This window comes from Phyllobates terribilis, unplaced genomic scaffold (assembly GCF_046119375.1).
Source record: "Phyllobates terribilis strain yellow unplaced genomic scaffold, ASM4611937v1 Scaffold_40__1_contigs__length_11209783, whole genome shotgun sequence".
Classification (NCBI taxonomy): Eukaryota; Metazoa; Chordata; class Amphibia; order Anura; family Dendrobatidae; genus Phyllobates; species Phyllobates terribilis.
The window spans coordinates 6284941-6312849 of record NW_027362800.1 but is presented as its reverse complement, the minus strand read 5'-3'; the positions used below and the strand labels follow the sequence as shown (position 1 = coordinate 6312849).

The 27909-nt window shown below is 44.5% G+C and overlaps 18 non-coding genes across 18 annotated transcripts; all 18 read left to right on the top strand.

Annotated features, from left to right (window-relative positions):
• Positions 1–153: 153 nt before the first annotated feature.
• On the top strand, positions 154–344 carry LOC141188510 (U2 spliceosomal RNA). Its single transcript, XR_012262597.1, has one exon. It is a non-coding gene; the product is annotated as a U2 spliceosomal RNA (small nuclear RNA).
• Positions 345–1465: 1121 nt separating this feature from the next.
• On the top strand, positions 1466–1656 carry LOC141184663 (U2 spliceosomal RNA). The gene has a single exon (XR_012259397.1). It is a non-coding gene; the product is annotated as a U2 spliceosomal RNA (small nuclear RNA).
• Positions 1657–2782: 1126 nt separating this feature from the next.
• On the top strand, positions 2783–2973 carry LOC141188509 (U2 spliceosomal RNA). Its single transcript, XR_012262596.1, has one exon. It is a non-coding gene; the product is annotated as a U2 spliceosomal RNA (small nuclear RNA).
• A 1118-nt stretch (positions 2974–4091) lies between these two features.
• LOC141188508 (U2 spliceosomal RNA) lies at positions 4092–4282 on the top strand. Its single transcript, XR_012262595.1, has one exon. It is a non-coding gene; the product is annotated as a U2 spliceosomal RNA (small nuclear RNA).
• Positions 4283–5401: 1119 nt separating this feature from the next.
• LOC141184984 (U2 spliceosomal RNA) lies at positions 5402–5592 on the top strand. The gene has a single exon (XR_012259688.1). It is a non-coding gene; the product is annotated as a U2 spliceosomal RNA (small nuclear RNA).
• A 1121-nt stretch (positions 5593–6713) lies between these two features.
• On the top strand, positions 6714–6904 carry LOC141188507 (U2 spliceosomal RNA). The gene has a single exon (XR_012262594.1). It is a non-coding gene; the product is annotated as a U2 spliceosomal RNA (small nuclear RNA).
• A 1120-nt stretch (positions 6905–8024) lies between these two features.
• Positions 8025–8215, top strand: LOC141188505 (U2 spliceosomal RNA). The gene has a single exon (XR_012262593.1). It is a non-coding gene; the product is annotated as a U2 spliceosomal RNA (small nuclear RNA).
• A 1119-nt stretch (positions 8216–9334) lies between these two features.
• On the top strand, positions 9335–9525 carry LOC141188503 (U2 spliceosomal RNA). Its single transcript, XR_012262591.1, has one exon. It is a non-coding gene; the product is annotated as a U2 spliceosomal RNA (small nuclear RNA).
• Positions 9526–15686: 6161 nt separating this feature from the next.
• Positions 15687–15876, top strand: LOC141185824 (U2 spliceosomal RNA). Its single transcript, XR_012260431.1, has one exon. It is a non-coding gene; the product is annotated as a U2 spliceosomal RNA (small nuclear RNA).
• Positions 15877–16997: 1121 nt separating this feature from the next.
• On the top strand, positions 16998–17188 carry LOC141188502 (U2 spliceosomal RNA). Its single transcript, XR_012262590.1, has one exon. It is a non-coding gene; the product is annotated as a U2 spliceosomal RNA (small nuclear RNA).
• A 1120-nt stretch (positions 17189–18308) lies between these two features.
• LOC141188501 (U2 spliceosomal RNA) lies at positions 18309–18499 on the top strand. The gene has a single exon (XR_012262589.1). It is a non-coding gene; the product is annotated as a U2 spliceosomal RNA (small nuclear RNA).
• Positions 18500–19624: 1125 nt separating this feature from the next.
• Positions 19625–19815, top strand: LOC141188500 (U2 spliceosomal RNA). Its single transcript, XR_012262588.1, has one exon. It is a non-coding gene; the product is annotated as a U2 spliceosomal RNA (small nuclear RNA).
• Positions 19816–20936: 1121 nt separating this feature from the next.
• LOC141188499 (U2 spliceosomal RNA) lies at positions 20937–21127 on the top strand. The gene has a single exon (XR_012262587.1). It is a non-coding gene; the product is annotated as a U2 spliceosomal RNA (small nuclear RNA).
• Positions 21128–22245: 1118 nt separating this feature from the next.
• LOC141188498 (U2 spliceosomal RNA) lies at positions 22246–22436 on the top strand. The gene has a single exon (XR_012262586.1). It is a non-coding gene; the product is annotated as a U2 spliceosomal RNA (small nuclear RNA).
• Positions 22437–23557: 1121 nt separating this feature from the next.
• Positions 23558–23748, top strand: LOC141184611 (U2 spliceosomal RNA). Its single transcript, XR_012259350.1, has one exon. It is a non-coding gene; the product is annotated as a U2 spliceosomal RNA (small nuclear RNA).
• Positions 23749–24870: 1122 nt separating this feature from the next.
• Positions 24871–25061, top strand: LOC141184610 (U2 spliceosomal RNA). Its single transcript, XR_012259349.1, has one exon. It is a non-coding gene; the product is annotated as a U2 spliceosomal RNA (small nuclear RNA).
• Positions 25062–26181: 1120 nt separating this feature from the next.
• Positions 26182–26372, top strand: LOC141185048 (U2 spliceosomal RNA). The gene has a single exon (XR_012259746.1). It is a non-coding gene; the product is annotated as a U2 spliceosomal RNA (small nuclear RNA).
• A 1125-nt stretch (positions 26373–27497) lies between these two features.
• LOC141188497 (U2 spliceosomal RNA) lies at positions 27498–27688 on the top strand. Its single transcript, XR_012262585.1, has one exon. It is a non-coding gene; the product is annotated as a U2 spliceosomal RNA (small nuclear RNA).
• The last annotated feature ends 221 nt before the right edge of the window (positions 27689–27909 follow it).

The window sequence follows — 27909 nt, the reverse complement described above, 5'->3', positions numbered from 1 at the left end:
TGGATTGCAGCAGCAGCAAGCCGAAAAGTGCAGGCATGTGAGGGATCTAGAGGTTGACAGCATGTCTTCTTAACGGGAGTCCAGGTGGCCATCTCCACAAATGGACTTTTCAGAATCCTTGGGTGGCACCGTAGTCGGAAACCAATTCTGGTTATCGCTTCTCGGCCTTTTGGCTAAGATCAAGTGTAGTATCTGTTCTTATCAGTTTAATATCTGATACGTCCCCTATCTGGGGACCATATATTAAATGGATTTTTAGAACAGGGAGATGGAAAAAGAGCTTGCTCTGTCCACTCCACGCATTGACCTGGTATTGCAGTATCTCCAGGACCGGTGCACCCCTTCTTTAATGCAGTTTCTAAAATCAGAAAGAATTGAATTCAATGCTTTTTGTTCATTTTGCTTGTTTGTCGGATTTTGGGATGGACTGTTTGGCTTTGCTTTTCTTCTCCTCATTGGATTTTTCATGTTAAAAGTTCCAGAAGCCAGATGACAAGCTCATTTTGGTTCAACTTCAGCAACTGTGCATTGCATTGCCATGTAATGTAATGTAATGCAATGCTATCTATCTAGCTCTCCCTCTATACTTCCTTTTGGATAAACAGACATATTAGGCAAGCATTTTGGAGCTTTCACCTAAATAACTACAGGTGGTGAGATAAGCTGCACAATATAATTGACCTTTCAGTATATTGTTGCACACACACCATCTATTTAGCAAATGCCCTTGTTATCAACAGCAGCCTTTTAAACTCACCTGAGCTAACAGGTATGTGAGCTGGTTACTCTGCTGCGCTTAAAATTTCTTTTTTGGTTTGCTACAATGCCTTTTCTGAAACGTTGTCTCCCTCTGCTGGAACACTGACTTCTTTCATTTAATGCCTGCAGACTATAAAAGAGAAACCAACCCAAAAAGTTTGGTTGATTAGTCTGTGGCATTCTTTTAAACTGTTGCTTATGGCGGTCTCTGTGAGCTTCTCAGTGACATTCAGCCATCCAGGTATCCCGCCTGCAGTAGACGGAATGTGGCAATGGAACGCTGGCTGCGCGTGTCATAATAGGCTCTGAGCCTTTATATACCTGCGCACAGCAGCAGCCACCTTCAGTCTGCTGCTGGACAGCCAGCAGCAGCAGCAGCAGGAGAGGTAATTAATCAGCAACCCTCCTGCTAAGGGTAGACAGCTGCTCGTTCCACCCCCCCCCCCGCCTTAATTGGTTCTCCTCCCTTCCAACGGTGTTGAGGCGGGTGGGAACAGCCGGGGGTTGAGGGTACTGTGCTAAAAGAGGTGGAGTTATGCAGATCTAAAACGCGTGGATTGCAGCAGCAGCAAGCCGAAAAGTGCAGGCATGTGAGGGATCTAGAGGTTGACAGCATGTCTTCTTAACGGGAGTCCAGGTGGCCATCTCCACAAATGGACTTTTCAGAATCCTTGGGTGGCACCGTAGTCGGAAACCAATTCTGGTTATCGCTTCTCGGCCTTTTGGCTAAGATCAAGTGTAGTATCTGTTCTTATCAGTTTAATATCTGATACGTCCCCTATCTGGGGACCATATATTAAATGGATTTTTAGAACAGGGAGATGGAAAAAGAGCTTGCTCTGTCCACTCCACGCATTGACCTGGTATGGCAGTATCTCCAGGACCGGTGCACCCCTTCTTTAATGCAGTTTCTAAAATCAGAAAGAATTGAATTCAATGCTTTTTGTTCATTTTGCTTGTTTGTCGGATTTTGGGATGGACTCTTTGGCTTTGCTTTTCTTCTCCTCATTGGATTTTTCATGTTAAAAGTTGCAGAAGCCAGATGACAAGCTCATTTTGGTTCAACTTCAGCAACTGTGCATTGCATTGCCATGTAATGTAATGTAATGCAATGCTATCTATCTAGCTCTCCCTCTATACTTCCTTTTGGATAAACAGACATATTAGGCAAGCATTTTGGAGCTTTCACCTAAATAACTACAGGTGGTGAGATAAGCTGCACAATATAATTGACCTTTCAGTATATTGTTGCACACACACCATCTATTTAGCAAATGCCCTTGTTATCAACAGCAGCCTTTTAAACTCACCTGAGCTAACAGGTATGTGAGCTGGTTACTCTGCTGCGCTTAAAATTTCTTTTTTGGTTTGCTACAATGCCTTTTCTGAAACGTTGTCTCCCTCTGCTGGAACACTGACTTCTTTCACTTAATACCTGCAGACTATAAAAGAGAAACCAACCCAAAAAGTTTGGTTGATTAGTCTGTGGCATTCTTTTAAACTGTTGCTTATGGCGGTCTCTGTGAGCTTCTCAGTGACATTCAGCCATCCAGGTATCCCGCCTGCAGAAGACGGAATGTGGCAATGGAACGCTGGCTGCGCGTGTCATAATAGGCTCTGAGCCTTTATATACCTGCGCACAGCAGCAGCCACCTTCAGTCTGCTGCTGGACAGCCAGCAGCAGCAGCAGCAGGAGAGGTAATTAATCAGCAACCCTCCTGCTAAGGGTAGACAGCTGCTCGTTCCACCCCCCCCCCCCCCCCGCCTTAATTGGTTCTCCTCCCTTCCAACGGTGTTGAGGCGGGTGGGAACAGCCGGGGGTTGAGGGTACTGTGCTAAATAAGGTGGAGTTATGCAGATCTAAAATGCGTGGATTGCAGCAGCAGCAAGCCGAAAAGTGCAGGCATGTGAGGGATCTAGAGGTTGACAGCATGTCTTCTTAACGGGAGTCCAGGTGGCCATCTCCACAAATGGACTTTTCAGAATCCTTGGGTGGCACCGTAGTCGGAAACCAATTCTGGTTATCGCTTCTCGGCCTTTTGGCTAAGATCAAGTGTAGTATCTGTTCTTATCAGTTTAATATCTGATACGTCCCCTATCTGGGGACCATATATTAAATGGATTTTTAGAACAGGGAGATGGAAAAAGAGCTTGCTCTGTCCACTCCACGCATTGACCTGGTATTGCAGTATCTCCAGGACCGGTGCACCCCTTCTTTAATGCAGTTTCTAAAATCAGAAAGAATTGAATTCAATGCTTTTTGTTCATTTTGCTTGTTTGTCGGATTTTGGGATGGACTCTTTGGCTTTGCTTTTCTTCTCCTCATTGGATTTTTCATGTTAAAAGTTGCAGAAGCCAGATGACAAGCTCATTTTGGTTCAACTTCAGCAACTGTGCATTGCATTGCCATGTAATGTAATGTAATGCAATGCTATCTATCTAGCTCTCCCTCTATACTTCCTTTTGGATAAACAGACATATTAGGCAAGCATTTTGGAGCTTTCACCTAAATAACTACAGGTGGTGAGATAAGCTGCACAATATAATTGACCTTTCAGTATATTGTTGCACACACACCATCTATTTAGCAAATGCCCTTGTTATCAACAGCAGCCTTTTAAACTCACCTGAGCTAACAGGTATGTGAGCTGGTTACTCTGCTGCGCTTAAAATTTCTTTTTTGGTTTGCTACAATGCCTTTTCTGAAACGTTGTCTCCCTCTGCTGGAACACTGACTTCTTTCATTTAATGCCTGCAGACTATAAAAGAGAAACCAACCCAAAAAGTTTGGTTGATTAGTCTGTGGCATTCTTTTAAACTGTTGCTTATGGCGGTCTCTGTGAGCTTCTCAGTGACATTCAGCCATCCAGGTATCCCGCCTGCAGTAGACGGAATGTGGCAATGGAAGGCTGGCTGCGCGTGTCATAATAGGCTCTGAGCCTTTATATACCTGCGCACAGCAGCAGCCACCTTCAGTCTGCTGCTGGACAGCCAGCAGCAGCAGCAGCAGGAGAGGTAATTAATCAGCAACCCTCCTGCTAAGGGTAGACAGCTGCTCGTTCCACCCCCCCCCGCCTTAATTGGTTCTCCTCCCTTCCAACGGTGTTGAGGCGGGTGGGAACAGCCGGGGGTTGAGGGTACTGTGCTAAAAGAGTGGAGTTATGCAGATCTAAAACGCGTGGATTGCAGCAGCAGCAAGCCGAAAAGTGCAGGCATGTGAGGGATCCAGAGGTTGACAGCATGTCTTCTTAACGGGAGTCCAGGTGGCCATCTCCACAAATGGACTTTTCAGAATCCTTGGGTGGCACCGTAGTCGGAAACCAATTCTGGTTATCGCTTCTCGGCCTTTTGGCTAAGATCAAGTGTAGTATCTGTTCTTATCAGTTTAATATCTGATACGTCCCCTATCTGGGGACCATATATTAAATGGATTTTTAGAACAGGGAGATGGAAAAAGAGCTTGCTCTGTCCACTCCACGCATTGACCTGGTATTGCAGTATCTCCAGGACCGGTGCACCCCTTCTTTAATGCAGTTTCTAAAATCAGAAAGAATTGAATTCAATGCTTTTTGTTCATTTTGCTTGTTTGTCGGATTTTGGGATGGACTCTTTGGCTTTGCTTTTCTTCTCCTCATTGGATTTTTCATGTTAAAAGTTGCAGAAGCCAGATGACAAGCTCATTTTGGTTCAACTTCAGCAACTGTGCATTGCATTGCCATGTAATGTAATGTAATGCAATGCTATCTATCTAGCTCTCCCTCTATACTTCCTTTTGGATAAACAGACATATTAGGCAAGCATTTTGGAGCTTTCACCTAAATAACTACAGGTGGTGAGATAAGCTGCACAATATAATTGACCTTTCAGTATATTGTTGCACACACACCATCTATTTAGCAAATGCCCTTGTTATCAACAGCAGCCTTTTAAACTCACCTGAGCTAACAGGTATGTGAGCTGGTTACTCTGCTGCGCTTAAAATTTCTTTTTTGGTTTGCTACAATGCCTTTTCTGAAACGTTGTCTCCCTCTGCTGGAACACTGACTTCTTTCATTTAATGCCTGCAGACTATAAAAGAGAAACCAACCCAAAAAGTTTGGTTGATTAGTCTGTGGCATTCTTTTAAACTGTTGCTTATGGCGGTCTCTGTGAGCTTCTCAGTGACATTCAGCCATCCAGGTATCCCGCCTGCAGTAGACGGAATGTGGCAATGGAACGCTGGCTGCGCGTGTCATAATAGGCTCTGAGCCTTTATATACCTGTGCACAGCAGCAGCCACCTTCAGTCTGCTGCTGGACAGCCAGCAGCAGCAGCAGCAGGAGAGGTAATTAATCAGCAACCCTCCTGCTAAGGGTAGACAGCTGCTCGTTCCACCCCCCCCCGCCTTAATTGGTTCTCCTCCCTTCCAACGGTGTTGAGGCGGGTGGGAACAGCCGGGGGTTGAGGGTACTGTGCTAAAAGAGGTGGAGTTATGCAGATCTAAAACGCGTGGATTGCAGCAGCAGCAAGCCGAAAAGTGCAGGCATGTGAGGGATCTAGAGGTTGACAGCATGTCTTCTTAACGGGAGTCCAGGTGGCCATCTCCACAAATGGACTTTCCAGAATCCTTGGGTGGCACCGTAGTCGGAAACCAATTCTGGTTATCGCTTCTCGGCCTTTTGGCTAAGATCAAGTGTAGTATCTGTTCTTATCAGTTTAATATCTGATACGTCCCCTATCTGGGGACCATATATTAAATGGATTTTTAGAACAGGTAGATGGAAAAAGAGCTTGCTCTGTCCACTCCACGCATTGACCTGGTATTGCAGTATCTCCAGGACCGGTGCACCCCTTCTTTAATGCAGTTTCTAAAATCAGAAAGAATTGAATTCAATGCTTTTTGTTCATTTTGCTTGTTTGTCGGATTTTGGGATGGACTCTTTGGCTTTGCTTTTCTTCTCCTCATTGGATTTTTCATGTTAAAAGTTGCAGAAGCCAGATGACAAGCTCATTTTGGTTCAACTTCAGCAACTGTGCATTGCATTGCCATGTAATGTAATGTAATGCAATGCTATCTATCTAGCTCTCCCTCTATACTTCCTTTTGGATAAACAGACATATTAGGCAAGCATTTTGGAGCTTTCACCTAAATAACTACAGGTGGTGAGATAAGCTGCACAATATAATTGACCTTTCAGTATATTGTTGCACACACACCATCTATTTAGCAAATGCCCTTGTTATCAACAGCAGCCTTTTAAACTCACCTGAGCTAACAGGTATGTGAGCTGGTTACTCTGCTGCGCTTAAAATTTCTTTTTTGGTTTGCTACAATGCCTTTTCTGAAACGTTGTCTCCCTCTGCTGGAACACTGACTTCTTTCATTTAATGCCTGCAGACTATAAAAGAGAAACCAACCCAAAAAGTTTGGTTGATTAGTCTGTGGCATTCTTTTAAACTGTTGCTTATGGCGGTCTCTGTGAGCTTCTCAGTGACATTCAGCCATCCAGGTATCCCGCCTGCAGTAGACGGAATGTGGCAATGGAACGCTGGCTGCGCGTGTCATAATAGGCTCTGAGCCTTTATATACCTGCGCACAGCAGCAGCCACCTTCAGTCTGCTGCTGGACAGCCAGCAGCAGCAGCAGCAGGAGAGGTAATTAATCAGCAACCCTCCTGCTAAGGGTAGACAGCTGCTCGTTCCACCCCCCCCCCCGCCTTAATTGGTTCTCCTCCCTTCCAACGGTGTTGAGGCGGGTGGGAACAGCCGGGGGTTGAGGGTACTGTGCTAAAAGAGGTGGAGTTATGCAGATCTAAAACGCGTGGATTGCAGCAGCAGCAAGCCGAAAAGTGCAGGCATGTGAGGGATCTAGAGGTTGACAGCATGTCTTCTTAACGGGAGTCCAGGTGGCCGTCTCCACAAATGGACTTTTCAGAATCCTTGGGTGGCACCGTAGTCGGAAACCAATTCTGGTTATCGCTTCTCGGCCTTTTGGCTAAGATCAAGTGTAGTATCTGTTCTTATCAGTTTAATATCTGATACGTCCCCTATCTGGGGACCATATATTAAATGGATTTTTAGAACAGGGAGATGGAAAAAGAGCTTGCTCTGTCCACTCCACGCATTGACCTGGTATTGCAGTATCTCCAGGACCGGTGCACCCCTTCTTTAATGCAGTTTCTAAAATCAGAAAGAATTGAATTCAATGCTTTTTGTTCATTTTGCTTGTTTGTCGGATTTTGGGATGGACTCTTTGGCTTTGCTTTTCTTCTCCTCATTGGATTTTTCATGTTAAAAGTTGCAGAAGCCAGATGACAAGCTCATTTTGGTTCAACTTCAGCAACTGTGCATTGCATTGCCATGTAATGTAATGTAATGCAATGCTATCTATCTAGCTCTCCCTCTATACTTCCTTTTGGATAAACAGACATATTAGGCAAGCATTTTGGAGCTTTCACCTAAATAACTACAGGTGGTGAGATAAGCTGCACAATATAATTGACCTTTCAGTATATTGTTGCACACACACCATCTATTTAGCAAATGCCCTTGTTATCAACAGCAGCCTTTTAAACTCACCTGAGCTAACAGGTATGTGAGCTGGTTACTCTGCTGCGCTTAAAATTTCTTTTTTGGTTTGCTACAATGCCTTTTCTGAAACGTTGTCTCCCTCTGCTGGAACACTGACTTCTTTCATTTAATGCCTGCAGACTATAAAAGAGAAACCAACCCAAAAAGTTTGGTTGATTAGTCTGTGGCATTCTTTTAAACTGTTGCTTATGGCGGTCTCTGTGAGCTTCTCAGTGACATTCAGCCATCCAGGTATCCCGCCTGCAGTAGACGGAATGTGGCAATGGAACGCTGGCTGCGCGTGTCATAATAGGCTCTGAGCCTTTATATACCTGCGCACAGCAGCAGCCACCTTCAGTCTGCTGCTGGACAGCCAGCAGCAGCAGCAGCAGGAGAGGTAATTAATCAGCAACCCTCCTGCTAAGGGTAGACAGCTGCTCGTTCCACCCCCCCCCCGCCTTAATTGGTTCTCCTCCCTTCCAACGGTGTTGAGGCGGGTGGGAACAGCCGGGGGTTGAGGGTACTGTGCTAAAAGAGGTGGAGTTATGCAGATCTAAAACGCGTGGATTGCAGCAGCAGCAAGCCGAAAAGTGCAGGCATGTGAGGGATCTAGAGGTTGACAGCATGTCTTCTTAACGGGAGTCCAGGTGGCCATCTCCACAAATGGACTTTTCAGAATCCTTGGGTGGCACCCTAGTCGGAAACCAATTCTGGTTATCGCTTCTCGGCCTTTTGGCTAAGATCAAGTGTAGTATCTGTTCTTATCAGTTTAATATCTGATACGTCCCCTATCTGGGGACCATATATTAAATGGATTTTTAGAACAGGGAGATGGAAAAAGAGCTTGCTCTGTCCACTCCACGCATTGACCTGGTATTGCAGTATCTCCAGGACCGGTGCACCCCTTCTTTAATGCAGTTTCTAAAATCAGAAAGAATTGAATTCAATGCTTTTTGTTCATTTTGCTTGTTTGTCGGATTTTGGGATGGACTCTTTGGCTTTGCTTTTCTTCTCCTCATTGGATTTTTCATGTTAAAAGTTGCAGAAGCCAGATGACAAGCTCATTTTGGTTCAACTTCAGCAACTGTGCATTGCATTGCCATGTAATGTAATGTAATGCAATGCTATCTATCTAGCTCTCCCTCTATACTTCCTTTTGGATAAACAGACATATTAGGCAAGCATTTTGGAGCTTTCACCTAAATAACTACAGGTGGTGAGATAAGCTGCACAATATAATTGACCTTTCAGTATATTGTTGCACACACACCATCTATTTAGCAAATGCCCTTGTTATCAACAGCAGCCTTTTAAACTCACCTGAGCTAACAGGTATGTGAGCTGGTTACTCTGCTGCGCTTAAAATTTCTTTTTTGGTTTGCTACAATGCCTTTTCTGAAACGTTGTCTCCCTCTGCTGGAACACTGACTTCTTTCATTTAATGCCTGCAGACTATAAAAGAGAAACCAACCCAAAAAGTTTGGTTGATTAGTCTGTGGCATTCTTTTAAACTGTTGCTTATGGCGGTCTCTGTGAGCTTCTCAGTGACATTCAGCCATCCAGGTATCCCGCCTGCAGTAGACGGAATGTGGCAATGGAACGCTGGCTGCGCGTGTCATAATAGGCTCTGAGCCTTTATATACCTGCGCACAGCAGCAGCCACCTTCAGTCTGCTGCTGGACAGCCAGCAGCAGCAGCAGCAGGAGAGGTAATTAATCAGCAACCCTCCTGCTAAGGGTAGACAGCTGCTCGTTCCACCCCCCCCCGCCTTAATTGGTTCTCCTCCCTTCCAACGGTGTTGAGGCGGGTGGGAACAGCCGGGGGTTGAGGGTACTGTGCTAAAAGAGGTGGAGTTATGCAGATCTAAAACGCGTGGATTGCAGCAGCAGCAAGCCGAAAAGTGCAGGCATGTGAGGGATCTAGAGGTTGACAGCATGTCTTCTTAACGGGAGTCCAGGTGGCCATCTCCACAAATGGACTTTTCAGAATCCTTGGGTGGCACCCTAGTCGGAAACCAATTCTGGTTATCGCTTCTCGGCCTTTTGGCTAAGATCAAGTGTAGTATCTGTTCTTATCAGTTTAATATCTGATACGTCCCCTATCTGGGGACCATATATTAAATGGATTTTTAGAACAGGGAGATGGAAAAAGAGCTTGCTCTGTCCACTCCACGCATTGACCTGGTATTGCAGTATCTCCAGGACCGGTGCACCCCTTCTTTAATGCAGTTTCTAAAATCAGAAAGAATAGAATTCAATGCTTTTTGTTCATTTTGCTTGTTTGTCGGATTTTGGGATGGACTCTTTGGCTTTGCTTTTCTTCTCCTCATTGGATTTTTCATGTTAAAAGTTGCAGAAGCCAGATGACAAGCTCATTTTGGTTCAACTTCAGCAACTGTGCATTGCATTGCCATGTAATGTAATGTAATGCAATGCTATCTATCTAGCTCTCCCTCTATACTTCCTTTTGGATAAACAGACATATTAGGCAAGCATTTTGGAGCTTTCACCTAAATAACTACAGGTGGTGAGATAAGCTGCACAATATAATTGACCTTTCAGTATATTGTTGCACACACACCATCTATTTAGCAAATGCCCTTGTTATCAACAGCAGCCTTTTAAACTCACCTGAGCTAACAGGTATGTGAGCTGGTTACTCTGCTGCACTTAAAATTTCTTTTTTGGTTTGCTACAATGCCTTTTCTGAAACGTTGTCTCCCTCTGCTGGAACACTGACTTCTTTCATTTAATGCCTGCAGACTATAAAAGAGAAACCAACCCAAAAAGTTTGGTTGATTAGTCTGTGGCATTCTTTTAAACTGTTGCTTATGGCGGTCTCTGTGAGCTTCTCAGTGACATTCAGCCATCCAGGTATCCCGCCTGCAGTAGACGGAATGTGGCAATGGAACGCTGGCTGCGCGTGTCATAATAGGCTCTGAGCCTTTATATACCTGCGCACAGCAGCAGCCACCTTCAGTCTGCTGCTGGACAGCCAGCAGCAGCAGCAGCAGGAGAGGTAATTAATCAGCAACCCTCCTGCTAAGGGTAGACAGCTGCTCGTTCCACCCCCCCCCCGCCTTAATTGGTTCTCCTCCCTTCCAACGGTGTTGAGGCGGGTGGGAACAGCCGGGGGTTGAGGGTACTGTGCTAAAAGAGGTGGAGTTATGCAGATCTAAAACGCGTGGATTGCAGCAGCAGCAAGCCGAAAAGTGCAGGCATGTGAGGGATCTAGAGGTTGACAGCATGTCTTCTTAACGGGAGTCCAGGTGGCCATCTCCACAAATGGACTTTTCAGAATCCTTGGGTGGCACCGTAGTCGGAAACCAATTCTGGTTATCGCTTCTCGGCCTTTTGGCTGCGATCGTATGACTGTACCTTGATTGGTGCGAGTCTCCTGGAGGAATCCGGACCCTTTTGTGGAGGATTTTCTGCTTTTTCCTGTGGTATTCCATACCGACAGAATCCAAGATGTCTTTTGTGAAGAACACCATCCGTTTGTCCGTGGATCCATCTGACCAGAACAAGAACAACGTGGTTTTCATTGTCCAAGACATCGTTGAAGGCAAAGCTGGAGCAAGACGTTCTGAGATCTTCAGTGTCAACGAATTTTCACGTCAAGGTAATTATGACGTTACCTTTATGGACCAGGATGTTTGCCTTAATGTCTTTGAATGGCTCCGTGGTCACTCTAGTGACCCCTGCTTGGAAGGAGTTAGATGGAAACCTTTGTTTGGTCTGCAAGAAAAGGAGGTGACTGTGACTGTCTATAACCCTTTTACAGACCCTGAGCTGCTGGAGTGCTTCCTCTCTCGCTACTGTGAATATGTGCGGAAGGGAGTGAAGCAAGTCAATTGTCTAGGAATCTTTAACTGTCAGTATAAATTCCGTGTGAAATTGAAAAGGGATCCTGACAGTGTGGGGGGCTTTAGACACCCTCCATCAAATTTTTCCGTTGCAGGCCATAGAGGTTTCCTCTTTTACCCAGGCCAGCCCATGTTTTGCCGTAGATGCTTTTCTTTCGGACATACCATGGTAACATGCCTTAAAGGGCAGTGTTGCCGAAATTGCAGAAAGGAGGGGCATATGGCCAACCAGTGTCCAGAGGCCAAGTCCTGTGATGTCTGTGGGAGTAGTGATCACATGTATAAGGACTGTCCTATGAGTGCACCTAGACGTTCTGATAAAGAACAGAAGGAGGAGGAGCTAGAGAGGAGGCAGATGGCAAGCGCACTGAAAGTGCTGGAAAGATTGGAGAGGGAGGAGAGAGAGGGAAGGAGGCGGGAAACTGGTAGAGCCTCTCCCTCTACGGCGCCAGAGGAGGTGTCCCTGAGACCATGTTCTTCTTCTGCTGAAGAAATGAGGAAGAAGCGGAGGGAAGAAAAGGAGTTCTGGAGGGAAGTGGCAAAGGTGGAGAAAAAGGCAGTGTCTGAGAGAATATCTAGGAAAGTGGTGGAGGCAGAGCTGCCTGAGATGATGACTTTTGGAGAGGCAATGGACGCAACAGGATGTGAAGTGCAAATCTCGGAACCCGACAGTCCTGAACACCCTTCGGGTCCTGAAAACATTGAAGATTTTTCTTCGGAGGATGATAGGGGTGCAAAGAAGAGTCGTAGGGAGGATGGTGGGGGCAGTGATGATGCAGATTTTAGTGAGCCTCAGAGGAAGATCAGAACTGCCAGAATGAGGAGTGTGGGTGGTGAAGCCAGCGGGTCGGAAACCAGCTGTTCTGTTCTGATGGCGGAGGAGGATAGTGGTGGTGCTGGATAGTGTCACCATATAATATTGTAAATGTTTTTTCTTTTTGTCCTCTTGTGAGCTTTGGTTTAGGCCAAAGGCTATTTCTTTGTGTAATTGGTGAAGGAGTAGAAGTATTATGGGATTTACCATAGTGTCCCAAAACGTAAGAGTGTTTAAAAGTAAAGTAAGAAGAGCTGCTATTTTTGAGTTTTTAGCTATGCAAAATGCATCTATTTTTTGTTTACAAGAATGTGGGGTAGTGGATGGTGTGAAAGGGGATGAATGGTCTTATGGAGCGTCTGTGTGGTCGGGGAGTGCATGTAATAAGAATGATGGTGTGGGTATTTTGGTTAAAGGAAGGGAGGTTGTTTTGAGTGATTATTTGGTTATTGAGGTGGGGAGATGTATCCTTGCTAATTTTGTATACAAGAATGTAAAGTTTTGTGTTATTAATGTTTATGCGCCAGTTGAAAAAAATGAGCGCAAAAATTTATTTGAAAAAATTAAGCTTTTTGTTCCAGGAAGAATACCTGTGGTAATTGTGGGTGATATGAACTGTGATGTGGGGAGAGTGAATGTGGATGTGTCTGGGAAAGCATTATTGGAGTTAGTGAATGATTTTGGGTTGTGTGATATGCAGCGGGTGTGTAACATGAATCCTTTGTTGAACACTTTCTTTTCTGAGAGTGGTAGGGTACAATCCAGATTGGATTATTGTTTTATTTCTAAAAATATGGTTTCTGTTAATTATAGGCAGGAAAACGTTCTTTTTTCAGATCATGTGTGTATGTTGTGTGAGTTGGATATAAAAGTTGATGGAGTGTTTGGGAGAGGATTGTGGAAGTTAAATGTTAAACTGTTAGAGAATGAAGATGTGAGAAAGGAGTATGAAAGGCGGTATGAAGAATGGTGTAAGCATAAAAATGAGTTTGGGAATGTTTGTGAGTGGTGGGACTGGGTGAAGAAACAAACAAAAATGTTCTTTAAAAATTTAGGATACAAGTATGCAGCAATTAAAAGAGAGAGTTTTGTTAAACTGAACGCGCGGTTGAGCGTTTTGTATAAGTTAAGAGAAGGAGGAGTTGAGGTGGAGGAGGAGATTTTAGAGGTAAAGAAGGAGATTAGTGAGTTTTTGTTGGAGAGAGGTAGGAGCATAGTGTTTCGGGCAAAGATTGATAAAATGGAGCAGGATGAGAAATGTTCTCGGTTTTTCTTTAAAAAAGTGTTTGGAAAGAAACAGAGTATGAGCGTGGTGTATGGAGCAGATGGAAGTGAGGTGAGTGGAGAGGATATGTGTGAAGAGGTGGCTAAGTTTTATGAGGATCTGTATGCAGTGAAACAGAGGGATGAATGTTTGGAGAATGATGTTTTGAGTGTGTTAGAGAGTAAGTTGAGTGAAGCAGAAAGAGAGAGAGTGATGGGTGAGGTGACTGGTGATGAGGTATGGAAGGTTATGTGTAGTATGGCTTTGAATAAGACGCCGGGGGAGGATGGCCTCCCAGTAGAATTTTATCGTGTGATGTGGGGTGTGATTGGTAAGGACTTTGTGGATGTATGTAAGTATATGTGGGGAAACATGGAGGTGGCTGAGAGTATGCGTGCAGGTATGGTTGTGTTAATTCCTAAGAAAGGGGATTTGAAAAGTCTTAGGAATTGGAGGCCAATAACTTTACTTAATTGTGATTATAAAATCTATGCAAAACTTATGGCTAATAGGATGCGTGATGTTATAGAGAGTGTGATTGGGGATGAGCAGTGTTGTGCGATACCTGGGAGGCGGATTCATGAGTGTGTGTGTATGTTAAGAGATTGTCTATGGGATTGCATGGGTCGTAAGAAGAGTGTATTTTTGTTAAGTTTGGATTTTGAAAAGGCTTATGATAGGTTGTCGCATGGTTTTTTGTTCAGAGTGTTGTTAAAAATGGGTTTTCCGGCTGATTTTGTTGGGCGAGTGAGAAGTTTGTATACGGGTGTTTATAGCTGTGTTTTAATGAATGGGTATGTGGGTAGGAAAGTGAATGTGTTTTCGGGTGTGCGACAGGGGTGTCCTTTGTCCCCTGTAGCATTTATTTGTGCAATTGAGCCATTGTTGTGTATGCTGAGGAAAGATAAGGTAATTCGTGGTGTGCAAGTGCCGGGAGGTGGAGGAAAAGAATGGAAGGTGAGTGGTTATATGGATGACGTGTGTGTATTATGTGATTCAGAATGTTCGGTGAGGCGGGTGAAGTTGTTAGTGTCTATTTTTTGTGGTGCTTCTGCGTTTAAAGTGAATTGGGAAAAGAGTGAGTGTAAGGGTTTTGGAGGCGGAAGTTTAAGTAGGGATGTAGGTGTGAATGTAGTGAATGGACCTATTAAAGTGTTGGGTGTGAAGTTTTCAGAGAGTTTGGATGGGAAAGAAAGTTGGGATGATGCGAAAGGAAAAGTTGAGCAGAAGTTGAATTTTTGGAAATTGAGGAGTTTATCCTTTTTTGGGAAGATTTTAATTGTTAAGAGTGTGGTGTTGCCAATATTTTTATATATTGCGGTAGTATTTCCACCAGGATATATGTGTATGAGAAGCTTGAATAGAATTTTATTTGTTTTTTTGTGGAACTCGAAAATGGAGAGAGCTAGGAGAGATATTTTGGTTAAAAGAGTGGAAAAAGGTGGTTTGGGTTTTCCGAATTTGGACGTGTTTTTTGGTGTGAATATCGTTGTGTTTGTTTTGAAAGTGATTAGGGCGGATGGAAAGTTTTCATGTATGAGTAGGTATTTATTTGGAGCGTATTTGTTTCGTTTAAAGTGGCGAGAAAGGAATTTGCGATGTCCGATTGCTTTTGAGGTGCCTGTATGGTATGTGTGGGTTTATAAGTTTTTGGTGAGGTATGAACTGTGTGATGCAGATGTGAGATTGCTGGAGAATAAGAAGGCTGTGTATAGGATGATTGAATGTAGAGAGGTAGAATGTGGAATAAATATGGTTAGGGGTGGTGATGTGCAGAAGGTTTGGAAGAAAGTGCGGATGAGTGGTATGACCAACAAACAGAGTGAGGTGGTGTGGCAGTCTTTACATGGAGTATTACCTGTGAGAGAGTTTCAGAGGAATAGAGGTTTGGTGAGGAGTGAAATGTGTCCAAGAAATGGCTGTGGTGGAAGGGAAAGTGTGTTGCATGTTTTTTGGAATTGCCAGTATGCTAGAGATGTGATTGGGAGAATGGGGCCTTTGTGTAAAGAATTGTGTGGTGTGAATTTGTTGTCTTTTGAGTTGTTTATGTTTGGTTTGGGAATATGTGATGGGACGAAGGAAAGAGTCTTGTGGTTGATGCTTGCATGTATAAAGGAAGTGTTATGGGATGTGAGGAATGTGTATGTGTTTAAAAGGAAGGAAATTGCTGTAAAGGATAGTGTGAAGGTGATTTTGGGGAAGATGTATGTGTGTTTCCTATGGGACAAAAAGAGGAGAGGGGAAGTGGATGCGGAGGGAATATGGAAAGTTAAAAAGTGGAGATATATTGTTAGTACCTCTTGATTTTTGTTATTGTTGTTTTTGAAATATGAAATAAATATTTCCGATGATGATGGGGACAGCAAATTGCGTATTGGATTTGACGCAGCTGCTTTGATGGAATTTTCCTTTGTCTGGTTTCCATAGACTGTGGAATTTCCTCGTCTGAGGAGAAAAAAAAAAAATAAAAAATCTGTTCTTATCAGTTTAATATCTGATACGTCCCCTATCTGGGGACCATATATTAAATGGATTTTTAGAACAGGGAGATGGAAAAAGAGCTTGCTCTGTCCACTCCACGCATTGACCTGGTATTGCAGTATCTCCAGGACCGGTGCACCCCTTCTTTAATGCAGTTTCTAAAATCAGAAAGAATTGAATTCAATGCTTTTTGTTCATTTTGCTTGTTTGTCGGATTTTGGGATGGACTCTTTGGCTTTGCTTTTCTTCTCCTCATTGGATTTTTCATGTTAAAAGTTGCAGAAGCCAGATGACAAGCTCATTTTGGTTCAACTTCAGCAACTGTGCATTGCATTGCCATGTAATGTAATGTAATGCAATGCTATCTATCTAGCTCTCCCTCTATACTTCCTTTTGGATAAACAGACATATTAGGCAAGCATTTTGGAGCTTTCACCTAAATAACTACAGGTGGTGAGATAAGCTGCACAATATAATTGACCTTTCAGTATATTGTTGCACACACACCATCTATTTAGCAAATGCCCTTGTTATCAACAGCAGTCTTTTAAACTCACCTGAGCTAACAGGTATGTGAGCTGGTTACTCTGCTGCGCTTAAAATTTCTTTTTTGGTTTGCTACAATGCCTTTTCTGAAACGTTGTCTCCCTCTGCTGGAACACTGACTTCTTTCATTTAATGCCTGCAGACTATAAAAGAGAAACCAACCCAAAAAGTTTGGTTGATTAGTCTGTGGCATTCTTTTAAACTGTTGCTTATGGCGGTCTCTGTGAGCTTCTCAGTGACATTCAGCCATCCAGGTATCCCGCCTGCAGTAGACGGAATGTGGCAATGGAACGCTGGCTGCGCGTGTCATAATAGGCTCTGAGCCTTTATATACCTGCGCACAGCAGCAGCCACCTTCAGTCTGCTGCTGGACAGCCAGCAGCAGCAGCAGCAGGAGAGGTAATTAATCAGCAACCCTCCTGCTAAGGGTAGACAGCTGCTCGTTCCACCCCCCCCCCCGCCTTAATTGGTTCTCCTCCCTTCCAACGGTGTTGAGGCGGGTGGGAACAGCCGGGGGTTGAGGGTACTGTGCTAAAAGAGGTGGAGTTATGCAGATCTAAAACGCGTGGATTGCAGCAGCAGCAAGCCGAAAAGTGCAGGCATGTGAGGGATCTAGAGGTTGACAGCATGTCTTCTTAACGGGAGTCCAGGTGGCCATCTCCACAAATGGACTTTTCAGAATCCTTGGGTGGCACCGTAGTCGGAAACCAATTCTGGTTATCGCTTCTCGGCCTTTTGGCTAAGATCAAGTGTAGTATCTGTTCTTATCAGTTTAATATCTGATACGTCCCCTATCTGGGGACCATATATTAAATGGATTTTTAGAACAGGGAGATGGAAAAAGAGCTTGCTCTGTCCACTCCACGCATTGACCTGGTATTGCAGTATCTCCAGGACCGGTGCACCCCTTCTTTAATGCAGTTTCTAAAATCAGAAAGAATTGAATTCAATGCTTTTTGTTCATTTTGCTTGTTTGTCGGATTTTGGGATGGACTCTTTGGCTTTGCTTTTCTTCTCCTCATTGGATTTTTCATGTTAAAAGTTGCAGAAGCCAGATGACAAGCTCATTTTGGTTCAACTTCAGCAACTGTGCATTGCATTGCCATGTAATGTAATGTAATGCAATGCTATCTATCTAGCTCTCCCTCTATACTTCCTTTTGGATAAACAGACATATTAGGCAAGCATTTTGGAGCTTTCACCTAAATAACTACAGGTGGTGAGATAAGCCTCACAATATAATTGACCTTTCAGTATATTGTTGCACACACACCATCTATTTAGCAAATGCCCTTGTTATCAACAGCAGCCTTTTAAACTCACCTGAGCTAACAGGTATGTGAGCTGGTTACTCTGCTGCGCTTAAAATTTCTTTTTTGGTTTGCTACAATGCCTTTTCTGAAACGTTGTCTCCCTCTGCTGGAACACTGACTTCTTTCATTTAATGCCTGCAGACTATAAAAGAGAAACCAACCCAAAAAGTTTGGTTGATTAGTCTGTGGCATTCTTTTAAACTGTTGCTTATGGCGGTCTCTGTGAGCTTCTCAGTGACATTCAGCCATCCAGGTATCCCGCCTGCAGTAGACGGAATGTGGCAATGGAACGCTGGCTGCGCGTGTCATAATAGGCTCTGAGCCTTTATATACCTGCGCACAGCAGCAGCCACCTTCAGTCTGCTGCTGGACAGCCAGCAGCAGCAGCAGCAGGAGAGGTAATTAATCAGCAACCCTCCTGCTAAGGGTAGACAGCTGCTCGTTCCACCCCCCCCCCGCCTTAATTGGTTCTCCTCCCTTCCAACGGTGTTGAGGCGGGTGGGAACAGCCGGGGGTTGAGGGTACTGTGCTAAAAGAGGTGGAGTTATGCAGATCTAAAACGCGTGGATTGCAGCAGCAGCAAGCCGAAAAGTGCAGGCATGTGAGGGATCTAGAGGTTGACAGCATGTCTTCTTAACGGGAGTCCAGGTGGCCATCTCCACAAATGGACTTTTCAGAATCCTTGGGTGGCACCGTAGTCGGAAACCAATTCTGGTTATCGCTTCTCGGCCTTTTGGCTAAGATCAAGTGTAGTATCTGTTCTTATCAGTTTAATATCTGATACGTCCCCTATCTGGGGACCATATATTAAATGGATTTTTAGAACAGGGAGATGGAAAAAGAGCTTGCTCTGTCCACTCCACGCATTGACCTGGTATTGCAGTATCTCCAGGACCGGTGCACCCCTTCTTTAATGCAGTTTCTAAAATCAGAAAGAATTGAATTCAATGCTTTTTGTTCATTTTGCTTGTTTGTCGGATTTTGGGATGGACTCTTTGGCTTTGCTTTTCTTCTCCTCATTGGATTTTTCATGTTAAAAGTTGCAGAAGCCAGATGACAAGCTCATTTTGGTTCAACTTCAGCAACTGTGCATTGCATTGCCATGTAATGTAATGTAATGCAATGCTATCTATCTAGCTCTCCCTCTATACTTCCTTTTGGATAAACAGACATATTAGGCAAGCATTTTGGAGCTTTCACCTAAATAACTACAGGTGGTGAGATAAGTCTCACAATATAATTGACCTTTCAGTATATTGTTGCACACACACCATCTATTTAGCAAATGCCCTTGTTATCAACAGCAGCCTTTTAAACTCACCTGAGCTAACAGGTATGTGAGCTGGTTACTCTGCTGCGCTTAAAATTTCTTTTTTGGTTTGCTACAATGCCTTTTCTGAAACGTTGTCTCCCTCTGCTGGAACACTGACTTCTTTCATTTAATGCCTGCAGACTATAAAAGAGAAACCAACCCAAAAAGTTTGGTTGATTAGTCTGTGGCATTCTTTTAAACTGTTGCTTATGGCGGTCTCTGTGAGCTTCTCAGTGACATTCAGCCATCCAGGTATCCCGCCTGCAGTAGACGGAATGTGGCAATGGAACGCTGGCTGCGCGTGTCATAATAGGCTCTGAGCCTTTATATACCTGCGCACAGCAGCAGCCACCTTCAGTCTGCTGCTGGACAGCCAGCAGCAGCAGCAGCAGGAGAGGTAATTAATCAGCAACCCTCCTGCTAAGGGTAGACAGCTGCTCGTTCCACCCCCCCCCCCCCCCGCCTTAATTGGTTCTCCTCCCTTCCAACGGTGTTGAGGCGGGTGGGAACAGCCGGGGGTTGAGGGTACTGTGCTAAAAGAGGTGGAGTTATGCAGATCTAAAACGCGTGGATTGCAGCAGCAGCAAGCCGAAAAGTGCAGGCATGTGAGGGATCTAGAGGTTGACAGCATGTCTTCTTAACGGGAGTCCAGGTGGCCATCTCCACAAATGGACTTTTCAGAATCCTTGGGTGGCACCGTAGTCGGAAACCAATTCTGGTTATCGCTTCTCGGCCTTTTGGCTAAGATCAAGTGTAGTATCTGTTCTTATCAGTTTAATATCTGATACGTCCCCTATCTGGGGACCATATATTAAATGGATTTTTAGAACAGGGAGATGGAAAAAGAGCTTGCTCTGTCCACTCCACGCATTGACCTGGTATTGCAGTATCTCCAGGACCGGTGCACCCCTTCTTTAATGCAGTTTCTAAAATCAGAAAGAATTGAATTCAATGCTTTTTGTTCATTTTGCTTGTTTGTCGGATTTTGGGATGGACTCTTTGGCTTTGCTTTTCTTCTCCTCATTGGATTTTTCATGTTAAAAGTTGCAGAAGCCAGATGACAAGCTCATTTTGGTTCAACTTCAGCAACTGTGCATTGCATTGCCATGTAATGTAATGTAATGCAATGCTATCTATCTAGCTCTCCCTCTATACTTCCTTTTGGATAAACAGACATATTAGGCAAGCATTTTGGAGCTTTCACCTAAATAACTACAGGTGGTGAGATAAGCTGCACAATATAATTGACCTTTCAGTATATTGTTGCACACACACCATCTATTTAGCAAATGCCCTTGTTATCAACAGCAGCCTTTTAAACTCACCTGAGCTAACAGGTATGTGAGCTGGTTACTCTGCTGCGCTTAAAATTTCTTTTTTGGTTTGCTACAATGCCTTTTCTGAAACGTTGTCTCCCTCTGCTGGAACACTGACTTCTTTCATTTAATGCCTGCAGACTATAAAAGAGAAACCAACCCAAAAAGTTTGGTTGATTAGTCTGTGGCATTCTTTTAAACTGTTGCTTATGGCGGTCTCTGTGAGCTTCTCAGTGACATTCAGCCATCCAGGTATCCCGCCTGCAGTAGACGGAATGTGGCAATGGAACGCTGGCTGCGCGTGTCATAATAGGCTCTGAGCCTTTATATACCTGCGCACAGCAGCAGCCACCTTCAGTCTGCTGCTGGACAGCCAGCAGCAGCAGCAGCAGGAGAGGTAATTAATCAGCAACCCTCCTGCTAAGGGTAGACAGCTGCTCGTTCCACCCCCCCCCCCGCCTTAATTGGTTCTCCTCCCTTCCAACGGTGTTGAGGCGGGTGGGAACAGCCGGGTGTTGAGGGTACTGTGCTAAAAGAGGTGGAGTTATGCAGATCTAAAACGCGTGGATTGCAGCAGCAGCAAGCCGAAAAGTGCAGGCATGTGAGGGATCTAGAGGTTGACAGCATGTCTTCTTAACGGGAGTCCAGGTGGCCATCTCCACAAATGGACTTTTCAGAATCCTTGGGTGGCACCGTAGTCGGAAACCAATTCTGGTTATCGCTTCTCGGCCTTTTGGCTAAGATCAAGTGTAGTATCTGTTCTTATCAGTTTAATATCTGATACGTCCCCTATCTGGGGACCATATATTAAATGGATTTTTAGAACAGGGAGATGGAAAAAGAGCTTGCTCTGTCCACTCCACGCATTGACCTGGTATTGCAGTATCTCCAGGACCGGTGCACCCCTTCTTTAATGCAGTTTCTAAAATCAGAAAGAATTGAATTCAATGCTTTTTGTTCATTTTGCTTGTTTGTCGGATTTTGGGATGGACTCTTTGGCTTTGCTTTTCTTCTCCTCATTGGATTTTTCATGTTAAAAGTTGCAGAAGCCAGATGACAAGCTCATTTTGGTTCAACTTCAGCAACTGTGCATTGCATTGCCATGTAATGTAATATAATGCAATGCTATCTATCTAGCTCTCCCTCTATACTTCCTTTTGGATAAACAGACATATTAGGCAAGCATTTTGGAGCTTTCACCTAAATAACTACAGGTGGTGAGATAAGCTGCACAATATAATTGACCTTTCAGTATATTGTTGCACACACACCATCTATTTAGCAAATGCCCTTGTTATCAACAGCAGCCTTTTAAACTCACCTGAGCTAACAGGTATGTGAGCTGGTTACTCTGCTGCGCTTAAAATTTCTTTTTTGGTTTGCTACAATGCCTTTTCTCAAACGTTGTCTCCCTCTGCTGGAACACTGACTTCTTTCATTTAATGCCTGCAGACTATAAAAGAGAAACCAACCCAAAAAGTTTGGTTGATTAGTCTGTGGCATTCTTTTAAACTGTTGCTTATGGCGGTCTCTGTGAGCTTCTCAGTGACATTCAGCCATCCAGGTATCCCGCCTGCAGTAGACGGAATGTGGCAATGGAACGCTGGCTGCGCGTGTCATAATAGGCTCTGAGCCTTTATATACCTGCGCACAGCAGCAGCCACCTTCAGTCTGCTGCTGGACAGCCAGCAGCAGCAGCAGCAGGAGAGGTAATTAATCAGCAACCCTCCTGCTAAGGGTAGACAGCTGCTCGTTCCACCCCCCCCGCCTTAATTGGTTCTCCTCCCTTCCAACGGTGTTGAGGCGGGTGGGAACAGCCGGGGGTTGAGGGTACTGTGCTAAAAGAGGTGGAGTTATGCAGATCTAAAACGCGTGGATTGCAGCAGCAGCAAGCCGAAAAGTGCAGGCATGTGAGGGATCTAGAGGTTGACAGCATGTCTTCTTAACGGGAGTCCAGGTGGCCATCTCCACAAATGGACTTTTCAGAATCCTTGGGTGGCACCGTAGTCGGAAACCAATTCTGGTTATCGCTTCTCGGCCTTTTGGCTAAGATCAAGTGTAGTATCTGTTCTTATCAGTTTAATATCTGATACGTCCCCTATCTGGGGACCATATATTAAATGGATTTTTAGAACAGGGAGATGGAAAAAGAGCTTGCTCTGTCCACTCCACGCATTGACCTGGTATTGCAGTATCTCCAGGACCGGTGCACCCCTTCTTTAATGCAGTTTCTAAAATCAGAAAGAATTGAATTCAATGCTTTTTGTTCATTTTGCTTGTTTGTCGGATTTTGGGATGGACTCTTTGGCTTTGCTTTTCTTCTCCTCATTGGATTTTTCATGTTAAAAGTTGCAGAAGCCAGATGACAAGCTCATTTTGGTTCAACTTCAGCAACTGTGCATTGCATTGCCATGTAATGTAATGTAATGCAATGCTATCTATCTAGCTCTCCCTCTATACTTCCTTTTGGATAAACAGACATATTAGGCAAGCATTTTGGAGCTTTCACCTAAATAACTACAGGTGGTGAGATAAGCTGCACAATATAATTGACCTTTCAGTATATTGTTGCACACACACCATCTATTTAGCAAATGCCCTTGTTATCAACAGCAGCCTTTTAAACTCACCTGAGCTAACAGGTATGTGAGCTGGTTACTCTGCTGCGCTTAAAATTTCTTTTTTGGTTTGCTACAATGCCTTTTCTCAAACGTTGTCTCCCTCTGCTGGAACACTGACTTCTTTCATTTAATGCCTGCAGACTATAAAAGAGAAACCAACCCAAAAAGTTTGGTTGATTAGTCTGTGGCATTCTTTTAAACTGTTGCTTATGGCGGTCTCTGTGAGCTTTTCAGTGACATTCAGCCATCCAGGTATCCCGCCTGCAGTAGACGGAATGTGGCAATGGAACGCTGGCTGCGCGTGTCATAATAGGCTCTGAGCCTTAATATACCTGCGCACAGCAGCAGCCACCTTCAGTCTGCTGCTGGACAGCCAGCAGCAGCAGCAGCAGGAGAGGTAATTAATCAGCAACCCTCCTGCTAAGGGTAGACAGCTGCTCGTTCCACCCCCCCCCCCGCCTTAATTGGTTCTCCTCCCTTCCAACGGTGTTGAGGCGGGTGGGAACAGCCGGGGGTTGAGGGTACTGTGCTAAAAGAGGTGGAGTTATGCAGATCTAAAACGCGTGGATTGCAGCAGCAGCAAGCCGAAAAGTGCAGGCATGTGAGGGATCTAGAGGTTGACAGCATGTCTTCTTAACGGGAGTCCAGGTGGCCATCTCCACAAATGGACTTTTCAGAATCCTTGGGTGGCACCGTAGTCGGAAACCAATTCTGGTTATCGCTTCTCGGCCTTTTGGCTAAGATCAAGTGTAGTATCTGTTCTTATCAGTTTAATATCTGATACGTCCCCTATCTGGGGACCATATATTTAATGGATTTTTAGAACAGGGAGATGGAAAAAGAGCTTGCTCTGTCCACTCCACGCATTGACCTGGTATTGCAGTATCTCCAGGACCGGTGCACCCCTTCTTTAATGCAGTTTCTAAAATCAGAAAGAATTGAATTCAATGCTTTTTGTTCATTTTGCTTGTTTGTCGGATTTTGGGATGGACTCTTTGGCTTTGCTTTTCTTCTCCTCATTGGATTTTTCATGTTAAAAGTTGCAGAAGCCAGATGACAAGCTCATTTTGGTTCAACTTCAGCAACTGTGCATTGCATTGCCATGTAATGTAATGTAATGCAATGCTATCTATCTAGCTCTCCCTCTATACTTCCTTTTGGATAAACAGACATATTAGGCAAGCATTTTGGAGCTTTCACCTAAATAACTACAGGTGGTGAGATAAGCTGCACAATATAATTGACCTTTCAGTATATTGTTGCACACACACCATCTATTTAGCAAATGCCCTTGTTATCAACAGCAGCCTTTTAAACTCACCTGAGCTAACAGGTATGTGAGCTGGTTACTCTGCTGCGCTTAAAATTTCTTTTTTGGTTTGCTACAATGCCTTTTCTGAAACGTTGTCTCCCTCTGCTGGAACACTGACTTCTTTCATTTAATGCCTGCAGACTATAAAAGAGAAACCAACCCAAAAAGTTTGGTTGATTAGTCTGTGGCATTCTTTTAAACTGTTGCTTATGGCGGTCTCTGTGAGCTTCTCAGTGACATTCAGCCATCCAGGTATCCCGCCTGCAGTAGACGGAATGTGGCAATGGAACGCTGGCTGCGCGTGTCATAATAGGCTCTGAGCCTTTATATACCTGCGCACAGCAGCAGCCACCTTCAGTCTGCTGCTGGACAGCCAGCAGCAGCAGCAGCAGGAGAGGTAATTAATCAGCAACCCTCCTGCTAAGGGTAGACAGCTGCTCGTTCCACCCCCCCCCCCCGCCTTAATTGGTTCTCCTCCCTTCCAACGGTGTTGAGGCGGGTGGGAACAGCCGGGTGTTGAGGGTACTGTGCTAAAAGAGGTGGAGTTATGCAGATCTAAAACGCGTGGATTGCAGCAGCAGCAAGCCGAAAAGTGCAGGCATGTGAGGGATCTAGAGGTTGACAGCATGTCTTCTTAACGGGAGTCCAGGTGGCCATCTCCACAAATGGACTTTTCAGAATCCTTGGGTGGCACCGTAGTCGGAAACCAATTCTGGTTATCGCTTCTCGGCCTTTTGGCTAAGATCAAGTGTAGTATCTGTTCTTATCAGTTTAATATCTGATACGTCCCCTATCTGGGGACCATATATTTAATGGATTTTTAGAACAGGGAGATGGAAAAAGAGCTTGCTCTGTCCACTCCACGCATTGACCTGGTATTGCAGTATCTCCAGGACCGGTGCACCCCTTCTTTAATGCAGTTTCTAAAATCAGAAAGAATTGAATTCAATGCTTTTTGTTCATTTTGCTTGTTTGTCGGATTTTGGGATGGACTCTTTGGCTTTGCTTTTCTTCTCCTCATTGGATTTTTCATGTTAAAAGTTGCAGAAGCCAGATGACAAGCTCATTTTGGTTCAACTTCAGCAACTGTGCATTGCATTGCCATGTAATGTAATGTAATGCAATGCTATCTATCTAGCTCTCCCTCTATACTTCCTTTTGGATAAACAGACATATTAGGCAAGCATTTTGGAGCTTTCACCTAAATAACTACAGGTGTTGAGATAAGCTGCACAATATAATTGACCTTTCAGTATATTGTTGCACACACACCATCTATTTAGCAAATGCCCTTGTTATCAACAGCAGCCTTTTAAACTCACCTGAGCTAACAGGTATGTGAGCTGGTTACTCTGCTGCGCTTAAAATTTCTTTTTTGGTTTGCTACAATGCCTTTTCTGAAACGTTGTCTCCCTCTGCTGGAACACTGACTTCTTTCATTTAATGCCTGCAGACTATAAAAGAGAAACCAACCCAAAAAGTTTGGTTGATTAGTCTGTGGCATTCTTTTAAACTGTTGCTTATGGCGGTCTCTGTGAGCTTCTCAGTGACATTCAGCCATCCAGGTATCCCGCCTGCAGTAGACGGAATGTGGCAATGGAACGCTGGCTGCGTGTGTCATAATAGGCTCTGAGCCTTTATATACCTGCGCACAGCAGCAGCCACCTTCAGTCTGCTGCTGGACAGCCAGCAGCAGCAGCAGCAGGAGAGGTAATTAATCAGCAACCCTCCTGCTAAGGGTAGACAGCTGCTCGTTCCACCCCCCCCCCGCCTTAATTGGTTCTCCTCCCTTCCAACGGTGTTGAGGCGGGTGGGAACAGCCGGGTGTTGAGGGTACTGTGCTAAAAGAGGTGGAGTTATGCAGATCTAAAACGCGTGGATTGCAGCAGCAGCAAGCCGAAAAGTGCAGGCATGTGAGGGATCTAGAGGTTGACAGCATGTCTTCTTAACGGGAGTCCAGGTGGCCATCTCCACAAATGGACTTTTCAGAATCCTTGGGTGGCACCGTAGTCGGAAACCAATTCTGGTTATCGCTTCTCGGCCTTTTGGCTAAGATCAAGTGTAGTATCTGTTCTTATCAGTTTAATATCTGATACGTCCCCTATCTGGGGACCATATATTAAATGGATTTTTAGAACAGGGAGATGGAAAAAGAGCTTGCTCTGTCCACTCCACGCAATGACCTGGTATTGCAGTATCTCCAGGACCGGTGCACCCCTTCTTTAATGCAGTTTCTAAAATCAGAAAGAATTGAATTCAATGCTTTTTGTTCATTTTGCTTGTTTGTCGGATTTTGGGATGGACTCTTTGGCTTTGCTTTTCTTCTCCTCATTGGATTTTTCATGTTAAAAGTTGCAGAAGCCAGATGACAAGCTCATTTTGGTTCAACTTCAGCAACTGTGCATTGCATTGCCATGTAATGTAATGTAATGCAATGCTATCTATCTAGCTCTCCCTCTATACTTCCTTTTGGATAAACAGACATATTAGGCAAGCATTTTGGAGCTTTCACCTAAATAACTACAGGTGGTGAGATAAGCTGCACAATATAATTGACCTTTCAGTATATTGTTGCACACACACCATCTATTTAGCAAATGCCCTTGTTATCAACAGCAGCCTTTTAAACTCACCTGAGCTAACAGGTATGTGAGCTGGTTACTCTGCTGCGCTTAAAATTTCTTTTTTGGTTTGCTACAATGCCTTTTCTGAAACGTTGTCTCCCTCTGCTGGAACACTGACTTCTTTCATTTAATGCCTGCAGACTATAAAAGAGAAACCAACCCAAAAAGTTTGGTTGATTAGTCTGTGGCATTCTTTTAAACTGTTGCTTATGGCGGTCTCTGTGAGCTTCTCAGTGACATTCAGCCATCCAGGTATCCCGCCTGCAGTAGACGGAATGTGGCAATGGAACGCTGGCTGCGCGTGTCATAATAGGCTCTGAGCCTTTATATACCTGCGCACAGCAGCAGCCACCTTCAGTCTGCTGCTGGACAGCCAGCAGCAGCAGCAGCAGGAGAGGTAATTAATCAGCAACCCTCCTGCTAAGGGTAGACAGCTGCTCGTTCCACCCCCCCCCCCCCCCGCCTTAATTGGTTCTCCTCCCTTCCAACGGTGTTGAGGCGGGTGGGAACAGCCGGGGGTTGAGGGTACTGTGCTAAAAGAGGTGGAGTTATGCAGATCTAAAACGCGTGGATTGCAGCAGCAGCAAGCCGAAAAGTGCAGGCATGTGAGGGATCTAGAGGTTGACAGCATGTCTTCTTAACGGGAGTCCAGGTGGCCATCTCCACAAATGGACTTTTCAGAATCCTTGGGTGGCACCGTAGTCGGAAACCAATTCTGGTTATCGCTTCTCGGCCTTTTGGCTAAGATCAAGTGTAGTATCTGTTCTTATCAGTTTAATATCTGATACGTCCCCTATCTGGGGACCATATATTAAATGGATTTTTAGAACAGGGAGATGGAAAAAGAGCTTGCTCTGTCCACTCCACGCATTGACCTGGTATTGCAGTATCTCCAGGACCGGTGCACCCCTTCTTTAATGCAGTTTCTAAAATCAGAAAGAATTGAATTCAATGCTTTTTGTTCATTTTGCTTGTTTGTCGGATTTTGGGATGGACTCTTTGGCTTTGCTTTTCTTCTCCTCATTGGATTTTTCATGTTAAAAGTTGCAGAAGCCAGATGACAAGCTCATTTTGGTTCAACTTCAGCAACTGTGCATTGCATTGCCATGTAATGTAATGTAATGCAATGCTAT